Here is a 12,075-nt window from a genome sequence, read left to right on the forward strand (position 1 = left end):
GATTGGAAAATTGTAAAAGAAGCATTGCCACTACAGTTAGCGAAGGACAACACAGGTGAGGACTGCAGGAAAGTTGTTGCAGGGATGGCAAATCGTAACCCCACCTTAACTGAGCTAATGGATGCTTGTGAGAAAGTAGGAACCACCACATTTCAGATGGAGCATTTAGCAAAAACTTTTGCGGCGGCAGTTAAGGTAGTTCATCGTTGTTATACATGCGAACAGGAAGGTCACTTTAAGAAAAACTGCCTTAAGAAGTTGAAGCTGAGTGGGAGAGAGAACTCTGTTTTGATGTGTCATTGCTGTGGGAAGCTAGGGCATTTTGTGAAGCTGTGCAGGTCTCAGTATAATGCTCAAGGTCAGCTGATAACAACCAGCTGCAGAGTGCAGGAAAACTGGAGAAAGAATGCGGGGGGGGAACCGTGTGCTGACAGAAATGAATCTTCCCAACCAGTTCCAGGCCTATGCAGTTAACTCGCAGCCCGAACAGCAGGGAGCGCAGGACTGGTGTTTCCACGCAGGGTTAACCTGCGCGGCTGCCAAGCCTTGGACCTGTGGCAAACAGGGATAATGCTAATGCTGATTGTCAAAAGATCATTGAAGCTTTACCTGAAAAAACAGATTTGAAGGCTATGATAAAGGCATGTGCAAAAGTGGGTACTGTGGAACATAAGGCTCAAGTTATGGCTGCGGCCGTACTTGGGGCTTACGTCGTCACAATTGCAGTCTCTATTCCAATTGTTAGCAGGGGACACAAATTTAAAAGCACCACGACACACTACTTCAGAGGTACAGCAACTGATTACAGAAATAGAAAGCAGGCTACATTCCAAATTTGTACATCGTATTGATTTGAATCAGGAAATACAAATTATCACTTTGTTTGATAGGCAAATTCCGTATGCAATAATTGGTCAATGGAATTCAGAATGCTCAGATTCGTTACAGAGCTATTGGCACAGATTATTCATCAAAGGATGGATGCGATGTCGGGAGCTTGTGGCCAGAGATCCCTGCATCACTAACCGTTCCTATTGCAGCTCAATATTTTGAGTGGTGTATGGCTAATAGCTTTGCTTTGCAAACAGCCATGGAGAATTTCTCGGGACAGGTTGTTTACCACTTGCCCTCCCATCCTGTTATAAAATTGAGTGCGGAACTTCCAATTGCCACAGGAGTGTGATGCGCAGACACTCCTGTGGATGGAATTACCATTTTTACGGATGGATCTGGGAACACAGGCAAGGCGGGCCTTGTCTGGTATTCTGATGGCAAGTGGGAATCTATGGTAGTACAACAAAAGGGTTCACCTCAGGTGGTAGAATTACGAGCTGTATTAGAAGTATTTCAGAATTTTCCCATTCCCTTTAATTTGATTGCTGATTCAGCATACGTAGCTGGCATTATAAAGCAATTGGATAGATCTGTTATAGAGCATATATGTAATCAGTGTGTTTTTGAATTGCTGCAAGCTCTGTGGCAAGAAATTCAAATCCGAACTGCATTGTTTTATGTTTCACATGTAAGAAATCATACTAATTTGCCTGGGTTTATTGCAGAAGGCAATGCTCGAGTGGACTCTTTGGTTTCTGACCTTACAAATTCTACTGCAATGACTGTGCAGGTGCCGGACATTAAACAGCAAATCATAGAATGGGTTTTTCCACCTTTTCATCCTAAAACAACAACTTAAGACTGATAATGGACCAGCATACTGTTCATAGATTTTTCATCAATTTTGTCAACTATGGGGTATTACACATGTCACCGGGATTCCTCATTCGCCTACGGGTCAGGCGATTGTGGAACGTGCTCATAGTACATTGAAACAGCTTCTGCAAAAACAAAAAGGGGGAGAGGTGACTGAACCTTCTGAGAGACTTGCAAAAGCTGTTTATGTACTTAACCATTTAACTTTAGCAGGAGATAAGGAGCGACCCCCAATTGTAATACATTGGGAGGCAGTTCGACAGGGAGCAAGCTATGTGAAAAACAAAGGCAGAGTGTGGTATAGGGAACCAGGTACTAACGAATGGTTGGGACCAGGGGAACTATTACTAATGGGTCGAGGTTATGCTTCTGTCTCTACAGGCACAGGAGTACGGTGGATTGTCTCTAAAAGGATGGTTAGCCACATTATTAGAGGGAATAGTTTATGTAGTTGTGATTATAGTTATCATAGGGATCTGCGTGGGTTGTGTTAAGACAATCATTGAGAATAGTATATGGAAGTAGTGAGATAATAAATCTAACTACTTCCAAAGGGGGAAATTGATACCGGATGGTTTAGCAACGGTTTAGCAAGAGTAGGCCTCAGAGTAGCCTCTACAAGGCCTGATCTGTGTTACCTTTAAACAGAATCAGCGATACGCTTTACTTCGCATGACTTGAAGCATGGGGAGGGGGACAAGACGACTATATAAGGCTGTTGTGCAGTTAAATAAACGCCATTTGTTGCATCCTCACATTGGTGTCAGTGCTCAATGGCCCTGGGGTGCAGATAGCCTCAGGCCAGCCAGCAACCGAACGGAGCTTGCCGCAGACAAGCGGCAACACTGAGTGAGAAAAATGGCTCGTACTCTACTTGTATACTGATTTGTGGATGGTAGCAAATGCCCTGTAGGGATGGCTGAAGCACTGGACGAAAAACAACTGGCAGCACAGAGGCAAACCCATCTGGGCAGCCGAATTATGGCAGGATATTGCTGCCTGACTAGAGAAACTGGTTGTGAAGGCACATCACGTAGATGCTCACATACCAAAGAGCAGAGCCACTGAGGAACAGCAAAATAACCAGCAGGTGGATCAAGCTGCTAAGATCCAAGTGCCCCAAGTAGATCTCGACTGGCAGCAAAAAGGTGAATTATTTTTAGCTTGGTTGGCCCATAATACATTGGGCCATCAAGGCAGAGATGCAACATACAGATGGGCCCGTGACCGAGGGGTGGATTTGACCATGGACACCATTGCACAGGTCATCCATGAATGTGAAACATGCACTGCAATTAAACAAGCCAAAAGACTAAAACCCCTGTGGTATGGAGGATGATGGCTGAAATATAAGTATGGAGAGGCCTGGCAGAGTGATTACATCTCGCTTCCACGAACCCGCCAAGGCAAGTGCTATGTGCTCACAATGGTGGAAGCAAGTACCGGCTGGTTGGAAACATACCCTGTGCTTCATGCCACTGCCTGTGTAACACTTGTGGGCCTTGAAAAGCAGATTTTGTGGTGACATGGCACTCCGGAGAGAATAGAGTCAGACAAGGGGACTCATTTCTGAAATAGCCTCATAGACACCTGGGCTAAAGAGCATGGTATTGAATGGATATATCACATCCCCTACCATGGACATGCCGCCGGGAAAGTGGAGTGATGTAATGGACTGTTGAAGGCTACCCTGAAAGCAATCAGTGATGGGACATTCAGAAATTGGGATGAACACTTAGCAAAGGCCACCTGGTTAGTTAATACCAGGGGATCTGTCAACCAGGCTGGTCCTGCTCAATCCAAGCTGTTGCTCACTGTAGAGGGGGATAAAGTCCCTGTAGTTCATGCAAGGAAGACGTTGGGGAAAACAGTGTGGATTATTCCTGCCTCAAGCAAAGGTGAACCCATGCATGGAATTGCGGCGGGCGGCAAGGAAGGCACAGACTCTGAGATCGAGGATGCAAGGGCCTGAAGCCGAAAGGCCTAAGGCTTTTTATTGTTATGCTACTACCCTATTTAACTGCTACAATGCAGGAGCCAGACTAGGCAGTTCAAGATAACATCAACATTCACACGCTAAGCACTCATCACCCATTCTGGGAAGAGCCCACAGTGTCCTGGGCTCAAAAACATCAACAACCATTCCTGTTTTCAGCTCTGTGTTCAGAACTGACCTTCAACACATGTTTACTTCTTTCATGCCTCAAAGAGCCCTGTGAACTGGTCTCGGCTCCTTTATCTCAGAAGCAAGCAAAAACTATTCTCAGTGCAGTGTTCCCAAGCAAATCTTATGCTCCCCAAGTAAAGCACAGCTCTTTGCAGGCTGAGGGTCTTCCACATTTCCTCCTTTTTTGTTTATTGGATGACAAGGGTGGTCATGATGTGGGCTTCGGCTTTTCAGAGTCCTCTGATTGCAGACCAGGTCTCTGAAGCAGCACTTGGGACAAAGGCACACAAGCAGGGACGCAGGCACCGCGGAGTTCAGTTCTTGCTAGAGAGAGAGCGAGAGAGATTCCGGGCCTGCCGCCCTCGCCTGCACACCAGGGATCTCTGGCAGGCGGCATTTTTCCACTGTGCTTTGATCTTTCTCACAGCAGGGCAGGAATCTCAGGCATAAACAATTAGGTGCCCTTGAGTCTTATCACAGGCCTATGTTATCTGAATGAAGATGCTCTACTTGTCCAGCACACAAGACTAAATAACAGTTAGTAGTATGATATATGTGTTTTTTGACACCCCAGGTGCAAGTCACTTGAGCGTGTTTACAATCCTCCTCGCCCATCTTCCGTTATATTCCCACATTCTACCCCCTCGCTCAAGAGACTGCTTCTCCTGGGGAGTGCAAAGCTGGACGTGCACATTTGGCTTGCGGGGTGTAGAGCAGAGCAATATACAGAGGCACGCAATAAATACATATAGAAAAAGGAATAAACATAGATATCTATACAGTAATGCTGTAGCATCACTAATTACGAAGAAAGGTCAAAGATAAACAAGACTGTGAACAACATCCCTGTAGTGTCCAAATTTACTTGATTCACACGCTCTAGAAGAGATAACTGCTGTGAGAATCAAAACAGTCTCTTCTCCTCAGAGTCACCTGCATGTGTCAACAGAAAGGCCTTAACCACACTTGCGTGGAAGCGAAGTCACACAGCGGACAGTACAACTATGGGGGGACCACGACCACCAGAGACCACCCAAGACCTCTCGCAGCATGCTACTTGCATGCTCATCCAGTCATTTCAGCATTCCCCAAGTAATGCCTGGTGTGGGGTTGACTGTTCTACGTCGCTTGCGTGGTCCCTGCGCTTTCAGCGTCTGCATTTCTGGTACCGGGTTCTGGTTGTGGTTTCTCCAGCTCATGGTATGGCTTCACGCATCTCGCAGGTAGCCAACAAGGACCTGTTGGGAGTAAAACACAAGCATATCCCCTCCCCCATGTCAACAATTCTACTGGTCCACGCCAATCAGTTGGGCCTGGCAGATCTTTATACCAAACCTTAGGATTTTGTGTAAAGGGAACTTTACCCTGAAAATGTCGTTCCACTGCCGTGGTATCTAATCGAGAAGATGACCGATTTAGAAAATTTAAAGTGAACACAGCCATATCTAATTGTTCTTGAGGAGCTGTGGCTACACTCCCTCTTTTTTGTTTTTGCAACATGTGTTTCAAGTTTTGATGTGTCCGTTCAATTATGGCTTGTCCGGTGGGGGTGTGCGGGATACCTGTAACGTGAGACACACCCCACTGTTGTAGGAATAAGGCCGCTGCTTGAGATACATAGGCAGGTCCATTGTCTGTTTTTATTTGTTTAGGGAGGCCCATAAGTGCAAAGCACCTTGTCCAATGTTTCTTAACATCCTGAGTCCGTTCCCCTGTAGCTGCAGAAGCAACAACATAACCAGAAAAGGTATCCACAGTAATGTGAACATACTTTTGCCTGCCAAAAGGTGGATAATGTGTAACATCTGTTTGCCAAATTTCATTAGCCTTCAGTCCCCTGACATTTACACCATCATGATAAGCTGCAGTATTATATAGTTGACAATCGTTACATGCCTGAATAATATCACGAGCCTGTGTTTTTGTGAGAGCAAATTCTTTCTGTAAACTGCGAGCATTTTGATGGAAAAAGGAGTGAGATAATTGTGCATGTTGAAATCGTTGAGTAAGGGAGGATGATGTTATGGGCAAAACAGTGTACTTATCAGCTACTGCATTCCCTTCTACCAGAGGTCCTGGCAAGCGAGTGTGAGACCTAATATGAACAATAAAGCAAGGATGCTGTCGTTGCTGTAGCAGAGTTGCAATAGCAAGGAAAAGTTTATACAGCTCTTTATTGCTAATTTCTTTGATAAATGCAGCTTCTAAGCGGTTAATAGCGCCAACAGCATATAGTGAATCTGATACAATATTAATAGGTTCGCTTGCAAACAATGTCAGAGCTAAATGTATTGCAGACAATTCAAGACAATCTGAGTGGACGCTTCCACAGTAACTGATGTGTGTTGCCATTGTGCCTTTTCTTTCCAGGCTACTACGGCCTTCTTTGTTTTACCTGAGCCGTCTGTAAAAACCGTTTTTGCATTTGGTATAGGGTGAGGCACCATCACTCTCTGTGGCTGTAAACAGAGGGAAGGTAAGGCTTGCAAGATTTTATTCCGTGGCAAAGTAAAATGGATATCATTCAAATAATCAGCCAGAGCAGCCTGAAATTCAAGGCTGTCCCTCATCAGAGTAATGTGCGTTTCCTTATGAAAGGGTAGGTAAATAATGTCAGGGTCTCGACCTGTCAGCTGCTGTATCCTGAACCGTCCTTTCTGAATCACCATAATGACCATCTCCAAAGGAGTCGTAATTGTTTTTGTAAAGGTGTGTGATAAGAAAATCCATTCCAGGGTAACTAATTGCTGTGATTCTGTCAATTGAGCAAATAGCCCATAAGGCTGGAATTTCATGTGAATCACAAAAAAATAGAAGAGGCAAGTGTAAGATTATACGCCCTGCTTGGGAAGTTGTAAGTTTTTGAATTACCAATGCCAATTCCTGTTTTGCTTTGTCAGAAAGGATTCGAGGCGAAGTTAAATCTGAATCCCCCTTCAAGGTGTTAAACAGGGTACTTAACTGTTCAGTAGAAATACCCAGCACAGGACGAATCCAATTAATTGTCCCTAGTAGTTGCTGCAAATCATTTAATGTAGAGATATTGTTTACCAAACGAAGTTGTTGTGGCCGTAAGGTTCTGGTAAACAGTACCCATCCCAAATACTTCCAGGGCGGTTCTGTTTGTATTTTTTCTGGGGAAATATGAAGCCCAAATTGTTGTAAGGAGTCTTTTAGATGATTTACAGTTTTCATCAGTTCTGTCTGTGTCAAAGCTGCAATGAGAATGTCATCCATATAATGGTAAATAAGAGACTGTTTAAAAATACTTCGAGTCGGCTCTATTGCAGCAGAGACCACTAACTGACAAATTGTGGGACTGTTCATCATGCCCTGTGGGAGAACCTTCCTTTCTGCTCATCTTTTTTCTTTACTGTCAGCTTTGGGCAGTTCTTTTTAATATGCCCCATTTGATTACACTCAATACATTTCATTTCTGCTCGTCCCACAACGAGTTGCTGAGCCAAGGCACTTGCAAGTAAAGTAGCTTTATGCTCTTCAGAACCCACATTCTGACAAGCTTTAATAAATTCTGCTATACTTTTGTAAGAGTTTTTTAGAGGGCCCAAAATTCTTTGACAATCTGCATTTGCATTTTCATAAGCCAATTGTAATAACAGCGTTTCTACTGTATTTTCATCATCAATCTGCCTGCTCAGTGCTGTTTGTAAACGATCAATAAATGTAACATAGGGTTCTTGAGCTCCTTGCCTGACTGCCGCAAAAGAGGGCTGGCGTTTCCCTGCCTCCGGAACGCGTTTCAGGCACTTTAAAGCCAATGCAGAAATCCGTTGTAAACGCTGCCGAGGTAACCGTGCCTGTACCTCTGGTGTCTCATACTGATTAACTCCCAAATATTCTTGCCTATTTTCCAAAGTGTCTGCAGAAGCAGCCTCCTGGTACTCTGCCAGCCACACTGAATATTGTGCAGGTGTTAAAATCATCCGTAAAAGTGACTTCCAATCATGTGGTGTCATAGTATAGGATTCCCCAATGACTGTTACTAAATTTGAAGTATAGTTACTGCGCAAACCATAGTCTCTCACCGCGGCCCGTACTTCCTTAATCATTTCATAACTAAGGTAGCGATACTCAGGAGAATGATTCGGACGATAGATTACCGGCATCGCCGTCAGCATGGCAAAATCTCCTTTACGAGCAGCTTCCTCTCTACAATTTTCTGCCAGCGTTTTGTATTTCGTTACATGAGACTCTGATGCCTTTTCAGCAAAGCCAATAGGTGGCTCGGCAGACGCAGGATACGGAGGAGCTGTTGGTGTTAACTGTGCTCCGCCCGTAGCCGCTGCCGCTGCTGCTGCCGGCTGCGAGACCCCCCGTGCCGAAGGGACGGCCGCAGCCGTTTCTTTTACCGATGTTAATGGTGGGTATAAATTGGACTGTATGTCTAGATCTGTGAAATCAAGATCGTAAGGATCGTCTGATTCTCCGGAGACTGTTTCATATACAGGCTCCTGTTGCTCCTTCACATCCACTAAGGTGTTAATAGGAGTGGATGCCAGAGATTGCAAATACTCCTCTGCAGGCTGGAGTGCAGAGAGTGCTGTAAAAACAACCCTCCACGTTGCTTCTAAATCCTTTAGAATATCAGACTGCAACGTGTTCCGTTTTTGTATTTCTATTCCCACTTTCGCCCAAATCTTTGCATCCTAAGTCCCTGATACAGGGAACCAGGTACAGTTGTCTTTGATCCATACTAATAACTGCACCAATTTCGCTAATTGGACCTTATAGCCCTGTTCGCGTAATATACGCTGTAATACCTCATTGTAGAGCTTATGCTCTTGGGAACTAGCCTGTCCCATGTTTATTGCGATCGCGGAACTCACTGATTCTGGGGACTCTCCGGTCCTGGGGACTCTCCGGTCCTGGGGATTCTCCGATCCTGGGGACTCACTCTCCGGTCCTGGGGACTCACTCTCCGGTCCTGGGGATTCTACGATCCTGGGGACTCTCAGGTCCTGGGGACTCTCCGGTCCTGGCGCGCGCTAGCCCCTGACAATCCTTCGATCAGAGTCGCCGCCGCTTCTTCGTTAATCTTCAACCTTGTTCGGGCGCCATTTGCGGCGGGCGGCAAGGAAGGCACAGACTCTGAGATCGAGGATGCAAGGGCCTGAAGCCGAAAGGCCTAAGGCTTTTTATTGTTATGCTACTACCCTATTTAACTGCTACAATGCAGGAGCCAGACTAGGCAGTTCAAGATAACATCAACATTCACACGCTAAGCACTCATCACCCATTCTGGGAAGAGCCCACAGTGTCCTGGGCTCAAAAACATCAACAACCATTCCTGTTTTCAGCTCTGTGTTCAGAACTGACCTTCAACACATGTTTACTTCTTTCATGCCTCAAAGAGCCCTGTGAACTGGTCTCGGCTCCTTTATCTCAGAAGCAAGCAAAAACTATTCTCAGTGCAGTGTTCCCAAGCAAATCTTATGCTCCCCAAGTAAAGCACAGCTCTTTGCAGGCTGAGGGTCTTCCACATGGAATTGCTTTTGCTCAAGGACCTCAGTGCAGGTGGTGGATGATGCAGGAGGATGGGGAAGTTAAATGTGTACCCCAAGGAGATTTGATTCTGGGCAAAAATAGCCAATTAACAGTATGATGCTAAGTGTCATTTATTATAGTAAGAATCACTCCAGACCCTGAACAGGGGCTGCAGCAGATACATGCACTGCAAGATCAAGCTGCAATACATCATCCTGCTGCACCCAACTTCACCAGTCCATAACATGGTGTCATGGTTTAAAGCTGGGCCGGCTGTTAAACCAGTGGCAGACGCTCTTTGTTAACCCTCCCCCCCCCCAGAAGGGAAAGGGAAAGGGAGAGAGACTTATGGATTGGAAAGTTAAAACAGTTTTAATAAACTATAATAATGAAAAAGAGTATAATAATAATATTGGAATAATCAAATATATACAAATATATACAAAACCAAGATCGAGCTCCCCCGATGTCAGTCACGTCACCCCTGGCATCGCAGGGCAGGTTCTGGGAAGGCCTGCAGTGCCTTCTTGCTTCTGGGCCCAGCAATGGACGGGAACTGGATTCAAGGATGCATGGATTGGGATCGGGGGCAGCAGGAAAACAGAGAGTCCTCTTTGGACATTAGCCATACCAGAAGGGGGCGAGAAAGGAGAAGAAAGGGCTAAAGGCTCTGAGGCCCTCGTCATCCCCCCGCTTTATACTGAGAATGACATGTATGGGATGGAATACCTTCGTTGGTCAATTTTGGGTCACCTGCCCTGTCCGCTCCTCCCTACAGGTGCGACCCCCCTTCGGCTCTTCACTCGTAAGCAGTGAGGAATTTAGCAATGACCTTGGTTTCTCTAAGAATAAGTACAGCAAGAGCCTTTCTGCATAACATCCCTACCGGTGCCTCAGCGATAACTACAAACTTCGAGCGTTATCAGTCCTGGAAGCAGACACTGTCTGCAAAACATGTAGTTAGTTTCAGAAAGTGCAGTTACTTAGAGGAGACTTAGCTGAAAGTAAAAATCACTGAAAGGAAAATTGGCCTGGTTTAGGCCAAACCAGGACAACCATATTGAGGCCTGGTCCCAATCTGCCAACTGAGTGAATCTCACACCAATGTTTTTCCTGCCCTGAGAAATATTATGAGAAATGGAACCCATGGATTTGGACTGAATTGATTCAATGGACTTCTTGGAAAAATGGCCCATGGACTGGAGAGAATATCTGTATGTATATGTGGATGTGTATGTGTGTTGAGGGATGGGGAAAATAGTAGTGACTTGATGTAAATGATATAGAATAAGGGGTGGAATCCTGTCCTGGTTTCACTGGGATTTGGTTTCAGTTTGTGGCCAGCCATGGTGATCAAGGCCCTTAGCAGTTAAATGCAGGGCAGCTGACCCTGGCTGGCCCACAGGTGTATTCTATAGCATTGACATCAAGTTCAATATAAAAGAGAGGGTTTGCTGGGAAGAGGTGGGGCTTCTCCTGTGCTTCTTCCTTTTTCTTCTTTGTGATTGCTAGAGCAGCTGTCTAGTGCTCTGTGGATAAGTATACTTTTGTCTGTTTTGTGTTGTCATTTATATGGATTTCTTCATTTCATTAAATCTGGTTAACTTCAACCTACAAGTCTCCCTCCTTTTCCAAATTCCCTTCCTTGTTTGGGGAAGGGAGATTGGGTGAGAGAAAAACTGTTTATTGTTTAGCCCTGGGTGCAGGCTAGACCAAGACACCCAGGCACCCTGAGCCCCATGGGGCCATGCAGTGCAGGTGTGGGGACATCCTCCAGCCCTTCTGTGAGTCACTGCTGCTCCAAAATGTGGGGGCAGCCCCATTGCTGCCACATCTGCCTCCCTTGGCATGGCATGGTCCCAACCCTCCTCCTTGGGCATGAAGGGAGAGCCCTGGCATGGCCCCATTCCCTAGGATGTACCCTCTCCTGGCACCTACAGCAGGTGACATGCAGCCCCCATCCCAGTCCCTAGGCACAGGTGGGTTCTAGTAAGAGGCAGCAGGGGCATGGCCAGAGCATGAGCTCAGACGAACACACTGCAGGCCTCGTGCCAAAGCAAACCCTGCTGCAGTGGCTCTGCCTTCCCAGCACCACCCTGAACCATTGCCAGCTACCACTGTGCCACGGATGCCTTGTCCTGGCTCCCTGTGCCTGCCCGGAACCCTGCCCCACGCCACAGATGGCCCCCCAGGGTACAATGCTTCTGCGATGCTCCAGGCAGCTGTCCCTAGCCCCCCCACCACACCTGGTGCTCCAGGGCAGAGCAAAGCAGAGGTCAGGGGATGGAGGCGTTTGGGGAAGTTTGTATTTCAACAAAATAGTTTGCAGCAACTCATATTTACACCTGGAGGGGTTTATTTACATGACCCCATGGGGCTATATACAGGGGAGGGGGAGATTGGGGTGGGGGGGGGAGCTGCGGCACTGAAGTCTTCCCTGCTCTGGCTGAGGGGCCAGTCCCAGCAGGACCCCCTGTTTCCCCCTTCCCCTCCCCAGGAGGGGGTGATGTGGGTGCAACTTCTGCTGGGGGCCAGGTACCAAAAAGAGATGGCAAAGTGCCCTGTGGGGCAGCTAGGCCCCAGGAGCAGCTCAGAGCCAGCTGAGCTGCAGGGGAGGGGGCAAAGAGCCCAGAGGGTGGGGAGATATGGGGTCCCCCAGGCTGGATCAGGACTGGGTCCCCCCCTCTGGTAGA

Source organism: Nyctibius grandis, chromosome W (genome assembly GCF_013368605.1).
Source record: "Nyctibius grandis isolate bNycGra1 chromosome W, bNycGra1.pri, whole genome shotgun sequence".
Classification (NCBI taxonomy): Eukaryota; Metazoa; Chordata; class Aves; order Nyctibiiformes; family Nyctibiidae; genus Nyctibius; species Nyctibius grandis.